The 14,412-nt window shown below is 37.8% G+C and overlaps 1 long non-coding RNA gene across 8 annotated transcripts in view; it reads left to right on the top strand.

Annotated features, from left to right (window-relative positions):
• Positions 1 to 14,412, top strand: part of LOC110389800 — a 119,990-nt gene that overhangs the window by 50,826 nt on the left and 54,752 nt on the right. For 2 of the 8 annotated variants that reach the window (XR_002433390.1, XR_002433397.1), the window contains 3 exons: positions 2,121 to 2,178; positions 3,650 to 7,011; positions 7,096 to 11,181. This is a non-coding gene — a long non-coding RNA (uncharacterized LOC110389800). Of the gene's footprint in view, positions 1 to 2,120; positions 2,179 to 3,649; positions 7,012 to 7,095; positions 11,182 to 11,207; positions 13,632 to 14,412 lie in introns of those variants that run through there. The other 6 variants (XR_002433392.1, XR_002433398.1, XR_002433393.1 and 3 more) reach the window with 4 other exon arrangements.

A 14,412-nucleotide genomic window follows, 5' to 3' on the forward strand; every position in this document is an offset into this window, starting at 1 on the left:
CACATTGATGGCATGACGTATTTACTAAAAGCATTTCCTTCCAGTTGTGTTCCAATGGCCACTGTTTTTGACATTTGTCAGTTAACCCTTAACCCTTCATCAGGTGATCCTTCGGTAATAGCTGATGGGAATTCTCTTCCTTTCTCTCCCTTTTCCTTAAGAAAGCAAAACTTGTTCAATTAATTTGTCTCGTAACAGTGATGTAATCCTCATGACTTTTGAATCATAGCAAGTTTCAAGTGAATTAAAAAGAAGGTAGAGCCCTGAATACCTTCAAGTTTTAATAGAAAAGGCAACTGGATATGAAAGAAATATCATTTATGCTCCTTAATGAGAGCAAAGACAAGAAGTGCACACTTTATGAGGTTCCAACATTCATTGAGCAAGCTTACAAATTAAGTCTTTGACAGCTTTGGTCCTTGTGGGCTTCCTTGCTGATGAGAAGGCCCTTCTGTGAGTGCATCAGGTGAATGCACCAGGGGTTTGAAATGAAAAGGACTGAGAGCATTCTTAGCCTCCTGTTCTCATGGCTCTTCTTCTTTCCAGTCTTTTCTTGTCATTTTTATGTGAGCTCCTCCTGAGTATATAGCAGTTGTGGTTGTGACAGAGGGTGTAATTTGATTAGCTTCATGCGCCAGATCTCCTCTGAGGATGCATAGACATTTCTGAGGGTAGGACCAGTCTTCCATACAAACTGGCAATCCATGCTGTCTAGCATTCATTTGCTTTTCATTCTTCATGAATTTGTTCCTGAACTCACTTCTCTTTTCCCATGTTGATTTCTGACACATTGTTAGCATACATCCAGCCTTTTGTCACATTATTTCAAAAACTGTTAAAAAAATTACCAGATGAGAAGTCTCCTTGTTCAACATTCTCAGGGATCTGTTGTTGTTAGTTACCTATGCAGTAATTTCAAATTATTTACTTTTAATTTATGTCTTCTAGCATCCTTCTTAGTTACTAATGGATTGAAATTCTTCAGCCTTATATTACGTACCAGCCACTTATTTTCCCAGAAGTTGTGTAATTATTTAATGAACAAGACCACCTCTCTTTTCAAAGGCAGTACAAGTCACTCACAGAAGAATCTGTGATTGATTGAATTATGTTAGCAACATCAGAGACCAGTCTGAGTCTGAAAAATTCTGAAGACCAGTGTTCTTAAAAAAAAAATGTTACTACCATGACATCAAAAGGTGACATGTTTGTTTTAAATTGCCAGCTGTCATGGTTTTGTGATTTTTTGTTGTAGGTATTCCACATCATAACATCATGTAAAGCACTGGGAGTTAAAGAGTTGATGTTCTAGTTCTGTAGACTGCCATTTCTGGGTGCTTGGTTCTCAGAGGGGGAGGGAAGGAGCGGCCTTCCCCAGGAGTCTTTGCACCTGGAGGGGGTCGGAGTAGCTGCCTCGAAGGCCTGGACTCTTGCTTTGTTTGCTGTGGAGAAGCACATGGTCCCCCTGCAGTTTAAAGAGCAAGGGCTCTGTTTTGGACATTCTCTCATTTTCTTTGATTTGTTGGCCTCAATTCCTATTTCGTGTTTAGTAAATTAACATTCCTCCTCAGCTTGTTGCCGCTGTTTTGTTTTAGATCCATCTACTATTCCCCTACCCTTCCCCCTTTTCCCCTTTTTTTCCCAGGGCATGAGTCCACGGGTCCCCTGCCTGCCGTATTAGCCACGAGACTGGGCTGGGCCAGTCTGTAAATCGCTGACACTTTTTTTTTTATCTTTTCTTTCTTTCCTTTCCAGGCTGGTGGGCCTGTGGGCCTGCTGTCCCCCTATCACGGACACAGGTAGATGCAGAGATAACTCTGTGTCACCAGCTCATTCAAATTATACTGCCCAGTAGTGACAATACAAGGTACATACAAGGGTCTGGTTGATATGAATATTACCAATCCCTTCAGTGAAAAATAGCAACAGTAGCATTCACAGCACAGAGTACAAACTCTGAACCCTGAGCTCTTTATAAGGCTTGGACTAAGCATAAAAGAATGCCTCCAGGTTTATGCTAGTGGAAATACTCTTTTGGCTTCAAGACATACTGTATCTAGAAAGCAAGGCTCCTGAGTATAGGCTCTTCTAGTTACTTTTTATTTTTATCCCTGTTACAGTTTTCCACTGTGACCAGTGCTAGATATGAAGGTGGTTGTGGAAAGCTTTGAGCAGAAAGTAAGTATTGCTTTTGTCTATACATTGACCATGTGTCAGTCCTTTTAAAACAACCTGCTTTAACTTTTGGCTTTACTTTAAAGACCTACAAATGAGGGTAACTTATCCAAGATAAATGTTTATCTGTTCATCTCTATCTGTACATACATATCTATATATCATCCATATATATTCATAAATAGATCTATAGGGAGATTTAAAATACATTATTTATAGATATATAACTATAAATTAATGTATTGTATGTGTATACTAACATATCCTTTAAACATTTTTTTAATCTATATAAATTATAAGTATAGATAAATATAGGTATAAAAAAGTTACATGTTTCTCTTAGTCTGAAACTTGCTGGATGTTTAGCAGACCTTTAAAATCTTTAGGTTTATCTGTCTAACACATGCAGAAAAAAGTCTGAAATTTCTTCTCTCCTTAAAGAAAAACATCCTTCCATCTGTCCTCGTACTAAAATACCACCCATTCTTCTTCCAGGATGTTTCTTTCAGAAAAGTAATTCGGATAGATTATGACAAAATCTTCTGATGAAATGGTTTCTGTTTTATTAAATAGTACATATAATATACTTGTAAAATATACATAATATCTAATGTATGTGTCAGATCTGAATTTGACCCATATCTGCTGGTGCAATTTCCCTCCATAACCCTTTTACTTACACATCAAGATTCCTTTTCTCTCATTTTGTTCCCTTTATTCCCCTCTTCTGTGCAAGACCTGTTAGGTTTCCATTTCAAGTCTTGATGAAGGGGAGGCCATTGGCTCAACAAGACTCATTTCATCAGCTGTAGTAATCGTGGTGCATGTATATTTCCCAAGTTAACTTCATGGCAGAATTGTCAACACGTACATTGTTTAATTACTAGAGTACTCTCAGATCCAGCTCTTGACAGACTGAGGCTGAGGGTACTAAGCTTGAAAATAGTAAAGATATAGGACAAAATACTACTGGAAAATTTAATTCAGTCTACCACACAGAAGCATAATGCACCAGTGACATTCATGGTGCTAAACAGTGATGACTGTGATGTGATTTTTATAAAGTATTGACACCTGCAGTTCACTGTGAAGTCTGAGTATCTGATATACATGACTTCAGGCAACAGATTTCAAGACAAGAGTCCTCTTGAGGAAATAAAGTATGCTTTTTTATTTATTTATATGTATTTATATATATGAAGTACGGTATAACAGAGTTTCACACAGAAAAAAAGTACTGTAGCAAGTGATTTACTTCAGTAAAAGCAATACTACATAACTGCAGGAAACATTCTTTGCGAGGCTGAGCTCTCATGAAGTCTTTTTCCTAGACTGTGGCAGTGCTAATCATTTTAGGAATCACTGTGACAAGATTTTTCTCATCAGTGATTCACAACTTGGTTCTGCTGAAATCTCCCAGAGATTTGACCAGTCCTAGTAGACTCTAATTCTGCTTCTGTATTCTCTCCTTCAGCTGTTCAAGTCCTGGTTCAGCCTTCCACTGCTCAAGTTGCATTTACACAACATGCTCATAACATATTCATAGATATCCAAGGTACCTCTGAGCAAAGTGGTTCAAGTACTGGAAGCAGTTTAACCTCAAAATAAGTAACACTCTTCAGGCTACTTTGAAGTGCTAAACACCTCAATTACTCTATTACATGTTAAGTGAAAGCATATTCCGCCTGTTAAGGATACGCGATGTATATTGTACTTAAATTTGGTATAGCTGCAAGTTGTCTCTGTGGCTTAAGTACAAATTATTGGAAATTGGCACTGGCACAGGCTGCGCAGGCAGGTGGTGGAGTCACTGTCCCTGGAGGTGTTCAAGAAATGTGGAGATGGGGCACTGAGGGACATGGATTAGTGGGCACGTTGGGGATGGGCTGGCAGTTGGACTAGGTGATCTTCGAGGTCTCTTCCAACCTCAATGATTCTATGATTCTATGAAATCTGTGGGTTTTCTGCTTTTGGGAGCTACGTAGGAGTGCCTGGGTAGTCGGGCAGCGTAGGAAAAAGACAGATGGGCACTGCCTCATGCCCACCTGCGTGACGGCGGGAAATGTCATACCAACAACACCCCGAAAGCACTGAGAGCAACATTTGCACAAGGACTCTGTTGTAACAAAGAACATCAGTCTGTTAACAGCTTCACAGAGGCCACAATAGAGGATTATGAGTCTGATTAATCTTGTTTAATTACAAGTTCTTATTAGGCTCACAGCCATTTTGGACAACAAGCTGTAATGCAGCAGAGCAGTCACCGCCTGCTGTATGAGCAGACGTACAAGCATGTGCAGTTCCTGTGACTCCTCCTTGTCTGGAAACTGCATTCAAAAACTGTGGTATTGTCATATAGAAAACATAAAATAGTTAATATCCTTTCACCTTGTTTTACATAAGCCTCATTTCAACAGTTTGAGATTTTGTCTTACCCAACACAGTGTTTTGCACAGAACATACATAATTTTTCTGGAAAAAATTTTGGACATTTTTTTTTCGTTTTTTGGCAGTTTACTCAGATACTTTGGTGATTTTAATCTTTATAATTAGATATATAAAAATTTGCAAAAACAGATATTGTTATTTTGCATACATGTGAATTTTATAACAAGTGTGCATATGGGGATGATTGCAATGATTGGAACAGGCTTCCCAGAGAAGCTGTGGATGCCCCACCTCTGGTGGTGTCAAGGCCAGGTTGAATGGGACCCTGGGCAGCCTGAGCTGGTGGGGGCAACCAGCCCACAGAAGGGGGTTGGAGCTTGATGATCTTCAAGGTCCCTTCCAACCTAAGTCATTTTATGATTCCATGTTTCTATGAAGCATGAAGCTTTTTGCAAATCCTTTCATTATTGTGCACATCTTTATTCCTGATAGTAGTAGGCTAAAATTCTTGTTCAAGGAGAGCTATGTATTAAAATATACAATGTGTATGTCAGCTTGTCTATCATTTGTCCTGCCTCAAAAGTCTTACTCTGTTTTTACAACATGCACTATCTGAAAAATACTCCCATTGGTGCTGAACACACAGTGGTAGAGATAAGAAATCAAACCCTCAGGCACTTTTAAAACAATTGCATTTAAATCTGTTTAGTAAACTCATCTAAAAATAAAGCAAACTACTTGTAAAGTCTGACCTTGCTGAAGGAATTTATTTTAAAATGTAAAGAAAAGAATATTAATAACTGAGCAACTGATATGCTTCTGTCCCTAAAACCTCCACTTGCCATATCTATCTGCAGATTTACACATCCAGGATTAGTTTACAAGGATGTTGGAAGCATGTTGGTATCCTGCATGCCATAAAAACTACATGTGAGCAAAATGAATTAATTACTAAGTCATATGTTAACTTCCCAGTGAATGTGGGGCATTCAGAAAATCTTCCCTCAGTACAGAGTCATCTTTTTTGTTTTTGTTGCCATGCTGTCTCACTATCCTTTTTGCAAATCATCTTATCTCCAGCACTAAATGTAATTAAGGGCCTTTTCAAAATAACAGTTGAATGATCTGATTTTTATCTTTTGTCATGGCAAAGAATATCTGAGCAAACAGAGCATTCGACTAGCTCAAAAAAGGTCACAATTGCTATTTCATATTATCATTATTGCAGCTGCTTCACCTGGGTAGTATGTCTTTACTTACAATGTACCTGTACTTTCAAGTACCCTGTAAGTCCTTTTTCTTCTGTTGACAACGTATAAATTACAAAAATGTCTCAAAGAAAGCAGAGCTTTTGTAAGACACAGTGTGACTCCACAGAACAACATTCTGATAATCTAAAAAGTCAACTGTAAACCACTTATAGGGGACCACATCACTTTATATTTCCATTTCCTGAGAGAAAGCCTCTTAGAATCATAGACTCACAGAATCCATAATAGAACAATTGTAAATAGATTCTTCACAGGTCTGCTTGTCCAACTGTTGTGTCTGCACTATCATTTTAGAGAGGTTCATTTCAACCTCAGATTAGTTGATAGCCTCACTCTGCTGACTGCAAGGGAAGGGAGCTCCAAATAGACCTTATCGGGCTGCCTCCCTGCTGGGCCATGGGCCAGGTAGTATCTGAAGGCAGTTGGGAGGTTACAGGTGTCATAGGTGAATGTGGTTGCTACCTCATGGTAGAAGAGTCAGGCTTAATTTTTTCTGGAGAGCAGCAGATTCAATTCCTGAATAAATGGAGCTGGAGGCAATGTGGATATGCAACAGATTTGTTCTTTGCCCACAAGAAAATCACTTCATATTTCTTGCTGTGGTGAAATGGATTTAACTGCTCACCATGAACAGAAGGGACTGATTTATGTTTTCTGAAGAATTTCGTGCAAGCTGCCAGCTCTTTCAAGTCATCCATTTTTCAGCACCTTCTGAATGCAAAACTGGCTGAGCTGTGATGATTTTTAGCTGGTGATGCCCAAGTTGATCCAAAGAAATGAATCAAGGTTTCTTCAGCTTGCCTTCAGAGAGGGATCATATCAGAGGAGAGCAGACTGTCTTAGAAACAATTCTTAAGCAGAGCTGAGAGGGAGCTGAAAGAAGATACAACAAAGTGGAAAAAAAATATCAAGAAAGAGCTATGTGTTCACATTCTCCACAGATTCCTGCTGAGAAGATGCATCATGAAGAGCAACAGTATAGCAAGGATCATTTCAGATTCCTCTCAGCCATTTCTTTCTATGGATAGACTTGGCCACAGCTCCTGGCTCCCGTCATACTGCTCTTCAGCCTGCTTCTGTTTCTTCTAGGCAATTTCTGCAGCTAGAGTACCTACTTCCCAGCAGCTGCTGTCTGAGATGCATATGAAGAACTTACTTGTTTTGGTCAGAACACATGGTAAGAAGAAGGTGTTTTGTTGTGGGTTTTTTTTTTGGCATAGCCTCTTCCTTCATGCCTCAATAGACATCCCTATTCTTTCAGCACCCGTTCCTCAGCTGCTTCTTTACCTTGGTAGGCAAAACCTAACCAAAACCCCAGACTGACAACAAGACAGTGCTGTATACAAACAATGCCTTATACAGCTGAACCACAAAAAGGAATGTTGCTCACATGGAGGAATGAGGGACATGAAGAAGACTGGGGGATTATATTCCTTACACTAACATGAAGGTCTGCTAGAAACACCATAGGAGGCAAGCTAAAGAAGCTTTAACAGAAATAGCAGTGCAACAGAAATGTCATGACCCAAGGATCCAAGGGAACAGAACAATGGGAAAATTGTCCCTTTTATGTATCCTTTAAATAAAAGAATATTGAGAGGTGGCTTTCACAACTTGCACAAAACATAGTTTCTGTGAAAAATAAAGGCTTTTGCTAAGGATGGATGATTTAGATCCAGGAGCTAGTGCCATATGCTTCTGTATCATGTCAGTGATGTGAAATGAACAATATAGCATTAAATTCAAACAAACTGCATAAAAATGTTGTCTAGAATTTTTTTAGATTGTTCTTAAAATTCTGGAAAATTTACCTAATTCATTATCATTAAATAAGTATGTGTCTGAAACAGGAATCTGTCAAATATTGGATAAAAATATTCACTCCAGCTACCAAGCCTTAAATCATCAAAATTTCATTCATAGCAACGAGTTTCAATGTGAAATTATAACATTTAATATAATCAAATAATATAATACCTGACTGTTGTAGAGTGCTTTATTTTTTTCCAGCTGTACATGTCATGATCCTTTAGAAAGAAAGTCAGCATCATTAAAATTAATGAGCAGGTTTAGAACTGGGTGACTAAGGTATCACATGTTCAGAAATGCTTGCAAAATTTGTTGCTGTGTGCTTGCATTCATACAGTGCAAAGGTAGAGAATTACTGCTTGTTTTTATCAAACACATGGTGACAGGGGGAAAATATCATTTCCCCCAGGTGTGCTTTCATAGCATACTATTGGAAGTCTGTTTGTTTTCTGTGCCCTCTACTGACTTTTGCAACTACTGCTTTTTTAACATCTCTGCAGCTGCTTTCTCATTCTATCATTTTCTTTGAATGACTTTGTAGTCTGTCATCTTTTAGAGTAACTAGGTAACTGATAGGGAAAAAAAAGGCTTCATTCTGATATATTTACACATACAAAGATAACACCTGGAAAACGATCTCTTTTACATCTCTTCTTCATTCAGCTGTCAGTCCTCTACATCGGGCAGAGGCAGGGAATCACATCCAGTCTTATAAAGCCAGTTTTCTCTGAGGCATTTGCAGAACTATGACGCTTATTTCTGTCAGCTTATTTGAAAACAAAAGGTCGTAGTAACATACAAGAACATGCATGTGGTCATGCACACACATTCTTGCATATGTGCTATCTTTCATTATTTGTCAGGATTGAAAATGTGGGAAAGCATTCACTGTATAGATAATCCATTAATGTTCCTTCAAGCTTCTGAAACAGATATGAGTTTTTTTCACAGGTTATGAATAAATATATCCCCTACAATAACTGCATTTTCTTTACATTACTATTTATCCTAGTGAGAGAATTGTGGTGAAGACCACCACATCAGATATTCCATTCGTAACTTGTCGCCTTGCCCGCAAGGACTACTTTCCATCCCTGGCCACCTTGTCGCATTTACACGTCAATATGATGAGCAGCAAAATGGCGTTTATTGTTAAAAGTTACAGAACTATATAGTATATCTTATCTTTTACTAGACTGTTCCAGAAGCTCACGCAGGCCCCTGGCCAATCATACTGAATCTCCCGCTCTGGCCACTCACTTCCAAAAGACCATACATGGAGTTGTTGTGCCCTTTGTTATGAAAACAAAGAAGGACAGCCTCTCCTTCTTATGTCACGGGTTCAAGTAAAGTAGGTGAACCAATAGCAAGCATATGAGGAAAGGCCTTCCCCGTCACATACCCGAGTGCCCCGTAACACGCCTGATACAACAGAGAATGTGGAATACTTGGTTATCTATATGGAGAACAAAAATAACAGAAACACTTCTCACTACTTTTAGAGAAGTAAAGTTAATGTAAGTATCTGCTCTTCTCCATGTAGATAAACTGCAGCATAAGTTCAGCCATCCAGTCCTTAGTGTAAGCAAGAGCCACATCAGCAGTTCACTCTTTCTTGAATTCCTCTTGAATAAAATGCATCACTAAACTTTTCTATACCTGATGCTTAAGAAAGAAAGAAAGGAAACAAGAAAGACAGTTACATTTCCTTTATAAAAAGGATCTTACTTTTTTTAACCAAAACTTACCCACATTAATCAATGCCATGGAAGTTCAGTGGGCTTTAAGATATGGATGTTTGAAAGGTGCTTTTAAGACACAAAGAAATAGGTAGTTACGTAACTTGAAGAACAAAAGAAAAAGAGGGCAGAAAATATTCATGGGACCTGTAGGACTATTAAAGATTTTAATGGAATTTTATGTGGATTTTCAAAAAATCTTTTGGCATCTTCAAAGTTAATATTTGCAGCTAGTGACTTTTCTTACATTCCTTCAGCCCACCCCAATGAAATAACAGGAGATGTGATAGAAGCCCTTAGTTATACACTTTGTAACAATTTTCCCTTTACTTATTATGAAAATTAAAACACCAATCCTAGTCAGTTAATCTGATGTTCTCACTGAGGGTCATATTGAGAACATTCTTTGGGACCATTCTTTATATGTTCAAAAATACCCGCTATCAACAGCAGGGTACTTGGCTTTCACATTAATACAGATCTTCTATTACTTACAGTAATGAAGGATTCAAACAGCTTCATAAGACTTACTGTTCACATTTCATCAGGCTAAATATCTAGTCCTATTTCTGTCAAGACTGCATTACTAAACGATCCAGCCATACAATTTATGCTACAGTTTCACTTTACATTTTACAATATAGACACACTCTCTTGAGATTGCAATAATAATCATTTTTACTAGGCAATATCATCTTCCCCCAAGCCCAGTGAGGCAGTCCTTCCAAATGTCTAAGTACACCAACTCACCCCAAACCATCAAAACAAGCCAAAATCTACTAACATCCTCTGACTATGGGCTTGGTTGGGTTTTGTCCTTCCATTTTTTTTTATGCTTAGGATGTGGGACCACTTAATTTCATTACATTGACTAATTATGACAGCAATAATCAGTGAAAACACAGAATCTTTCTGTCATGTTGCACGTAGAATGAAAGGTAGCTGAACAGCTACAGCTATAGTGAGTAATGCAGTAAGAAATGGAGAATCACCCTTGGGTTTCAATCCCTCTTGTACTAAAGCAAACAACAGTTGTATTTATAGTCACTTTACTTTTTTTCAGTCTACAATTACAGACAATACTTTATTACACACAGGAGAAAAAGGAAGAGCTAAACACCTCACTGTGATTAACTGTGTGGTGGTACCATTCTACTGATGTAGTTAATTCTAAAATATGTATCGTCAGATACAAGTGTATAGATTTCATCATCTGAGTCACAGATACATTGTTATTTGAAAAGTGTTGGTTTGATTTAAGAAAGTTTGCAAACGCATTAGCAATGAAGTATGTATGTTAATGAAACATGAGTAAATTCAACCACTTCCTTGAAAATGAAGCTGAGCATATTCAAAAGCAATTTTTTTTGTCACCCCTCTGAATCTGTGCCTATAATGGTATGAACTTTCTGTTCTAGAGACAATTAAGGAAGTGTCAGGTATTCTGCAGTCAACTGATGCTCGAGAGACAATGTGGGTAGACACTACATCAGAACCCTCTCAGCATTTGCTATACTAATACAAGACTGACCTGATTATACACCGAGAAGATCAAAAACTATTTTTCTATACTTGACAAAACACCAAACTTAACATGTTGTGGTTAAACCCGGTAGGCAGTTCAGCACCACACAGCCATTTGCCCACTCCCCTCTCCCAGTGGAATGGAAAAGAGCATTGAAAAGAAACAGAAAGTAGAACTTGTGGGTTGAGATAAAAACTATTTTCTAAGGCAGAAAAGGAAGGGAAAAATAATAGTAGCAATAATAACCTGTTAATCAACAACTGAAACACTGGTGTTATCAACCTTTTTTTTCTCCCAAAGCCTAAACATAATGTCATACCAGACGCTACTAAGAAAACCAACTCTATCCCACTGGAAACCAGGACATAATGTTGTTCTAATTTTGAACATATCACCATCAGCTTGAAGTGGAGGGATGAGTCTGCATCTGTCTCTGAATGTTGGTGCAGACCCACCACCGAAAGGTGGAGTGGGGCAGGACTGGGCAATGTCTCATCACTTGATAGATGTCACCGGAGGACACAATGACTTACCTTGTGCTCCTGGCTCTTGAGTAAGGGCATACTTCAGGAAAATAAAGCCAAGACAAATTAAGTGATTGACTACCTTCAAAATGAAGAACTGAAAATCTCTACTCCAGCAGATATGCTGTAGGATAAATAAATGGCCATTGTGGATTTTTGCGATGAGGGTTTCATGTCAATGACTTTGCTGCTGGTTTGCACATTTAGAAAGGAATGATTTAAAAAACTCGTGAATATATCTGCTATAACATCCAAGTCAATTACAGCTTTAACTCATTTCTGAAAGCTGACTGCAGATGTTGTGTGCTCAGGTACCTCTGACTGAATACAACTGGTTTTGGCATCATGACAGCTAGACATGAAATAAGCCCTAATCCCATTCAGCTAACATCATCTTGATCACAAGCAATGGAAGGCACAGAGCAAGGCAATCAGGCCAGTCATCACTGATGTCCACCAGCCAAACTAAGCCTCTGTAATTGTGTTCAGCCATAAGAAAATACCTCAAAATATCCCAATGAAGGGTAAATCCAAAAGGGTACCTTTATTTAAAAAGATGTAAATATTTTAAAGAATAAATTAAATGTAGCTGATAAATCTGTTGAAGAATAATCAGCTCTCAGCACATATTCTTCCACAGTCTCTGTAATGAACACTGCAGTCTCACAGGGAGTCTGGGAAACCTGCATTTCAATCCTACATGTTCACTTCCTCCTATTGCTCAAGAATTTTTTGATATATAACATCTTGTGATATGTTTTAGTCTTTACATGTTTTCTTTCTCTCTGTTACTCATTTTTTTTCCTCTTTCTTCCTCCTCCACAGTGTATAATTGGCACTACCAATACAGAATCACTCTTTCTTAAACAAGGATTCATATTTTTGAAAGAAAACAACATAGCTGTCAAAGATCTTTTCTCTCTAACTGTAAAGGACAAGTGATTTAACAGTAAGAATGGACAAAGTATGTAAGAAAAAGTACAACTTGGTCCCTCTACTTGACTTAGTCACACACTGTATACTGCTTACATGAGTTTTTCAGTATTTTCAATTAAAGCAAAATTAAAATTTCCTTTATATTCTCTATCTCTCGTCTCATAGAATAAATGAAAAGACAAAGCATGCATGCACATGTAAAATATGCATTTTTTTTAAGGCTTGTAATGAAAATATTGCTATCTGGAACAGTAGTAATAATTTGTTTATTCATAGTTACTTGCTTTGTGAATCAATAGAGCTCTAGTGTCTAGGCATAGTTCATGTAAGTCAAAGGCAAAAGCATTAGCATTTTCCTAGAACAAACCACAGAGACTGCATTTATTTCAGTTTTAACAGCAGCACTCCTAATTAAGTTCTGATTTAAATAGTCATTTCTAAGTTACATGACTCCAGCTATGAGAATAATCTTTTCAGAGATGGGACCCACAGAAAAATAAAATCTTGTCAATTGAGGTTAAAATTTTCAGATTTTGTATTCAGTGTAAAATCACTACTTGAGATCAGTACTGTAGTGCTTTCTGTAAGCGCAGATTTTCAAGCCTATATATATTTCCTGCAGTGAAGAAACTACAATAATCTTTTTCATGAAAGATACTGTAGGAAGGTGCTGCAGTATCTATGGAACCTATTTTAGTAAAGTAAAAACAAGCTTTGAAGGATTCATGGGACTGAAATATGAAAACCATTTTGTAGATCTGGCAGTAATTTCTGGCTCAGTGCCATCAAATATTAAAAAAAAAAAAAAGATTATAGAAACATAGAGTCATTTAGATTAGAATAGACCTTCAAGATCATCAAGCCCAACCATCAACCTCCCCTAATAAGCTCCATTACTAAACAATGTCCCTTACTGCCATGCCCACATCTCTTAAATATTTCAAGGGAAGGGGACTCCATCACTTTCATGGGCAGCTTATTCCAATGCTTGATCACCCTCTCCATGAAGAAATTCTTCCTAATATCCAGTCTCCAACACAACTTGAGAACATTTCCTCATGTCCTCTCATTTGTCAACAGAGAAAAGACCAACGTCCTCCTCACTGCAACCTCCTTTTAGGAGATCACTACAGAGTGATGAAGTCTCCCTTCAGCTTTCCTTTCTCCAGACTAAACTACCCCAAATCCTTCAGTAACTCCTCACAACTCGTGTTAATTGTCAATTCTTATGATTTTGTCAGTTTCTAGAATAAAATATTTAATTTATGGTTTGTTTATTTCTCCATATAACCCAATTTGTAACAAACTTTTCAGTGGACCACTCTGAATTGTTAGCACAAGTTATAATACCAAAAAATGGTGAAAGAATGGGATTCTAAAATGTTCACCTGTTCAGTACACAATTTTCATTGCAAAAAGACTTGCTTCAGTTTCTCTTAAACAGTGTACAGCTGTTCTATGTTACTCAAATCTTATTTGGGAATAATAAACAGATAAATAAAAGGGAGGAAAAACCAATAATGCTATAAAAGGACTTGCTTTCCTTCTATACCTAAAGCTTGAGGAGATTTTTACAATTACAGTTTTAGTTCTTTGTCAAGTAAGTTGAATTTGGCTGAAGAATGTCTTTCAATTCTAAAAAGCTTTCAAGTACTGTGCATATGTAGCATAAATGAGTGAAAGAATAGGGAATTTCTTAGTTGATCTGAAATAAAAGATATTAAACAGAAGATAACACAGATACCTCAAATATTTCCTTGAAAGAGACTCTGAAGGAGAACTTGACCTCATAGAAAAATAGTTGGAGAGGACTAATTGGTTAAAAGTGATTCACAGACTGGTGGATGAGGGAAAGGCTGTTGATGTGATCTACTTACACATCAGCAAAGCCTCTGACACTGTCTCCCATGGTATTCTCCTGGAGAAGCTGGCAACCTGTGGCTTAGACAGGTACACTCTTTGCTGGGGAAAGAACCAGCTGGAGGGCCAGGCCCAGAGACTGGTGACCGGATTTAAATCCTGCTGGTGACTGGTCACTAGCGGTG

The sequence above is a fragment of the Numida meleagris genome, chromosome 1, assembly GCF_002078875.1.
Source record: "Numida meleagris isolate 19003 breed g44 Domestic line chromosome 1, NumMel1.0, whole genome shotgun sequence".
NCBI lineage: Eukaryota > Metazoa > Chordata > Aves > Galliformes > Numididae > Numida > Numida meleagris.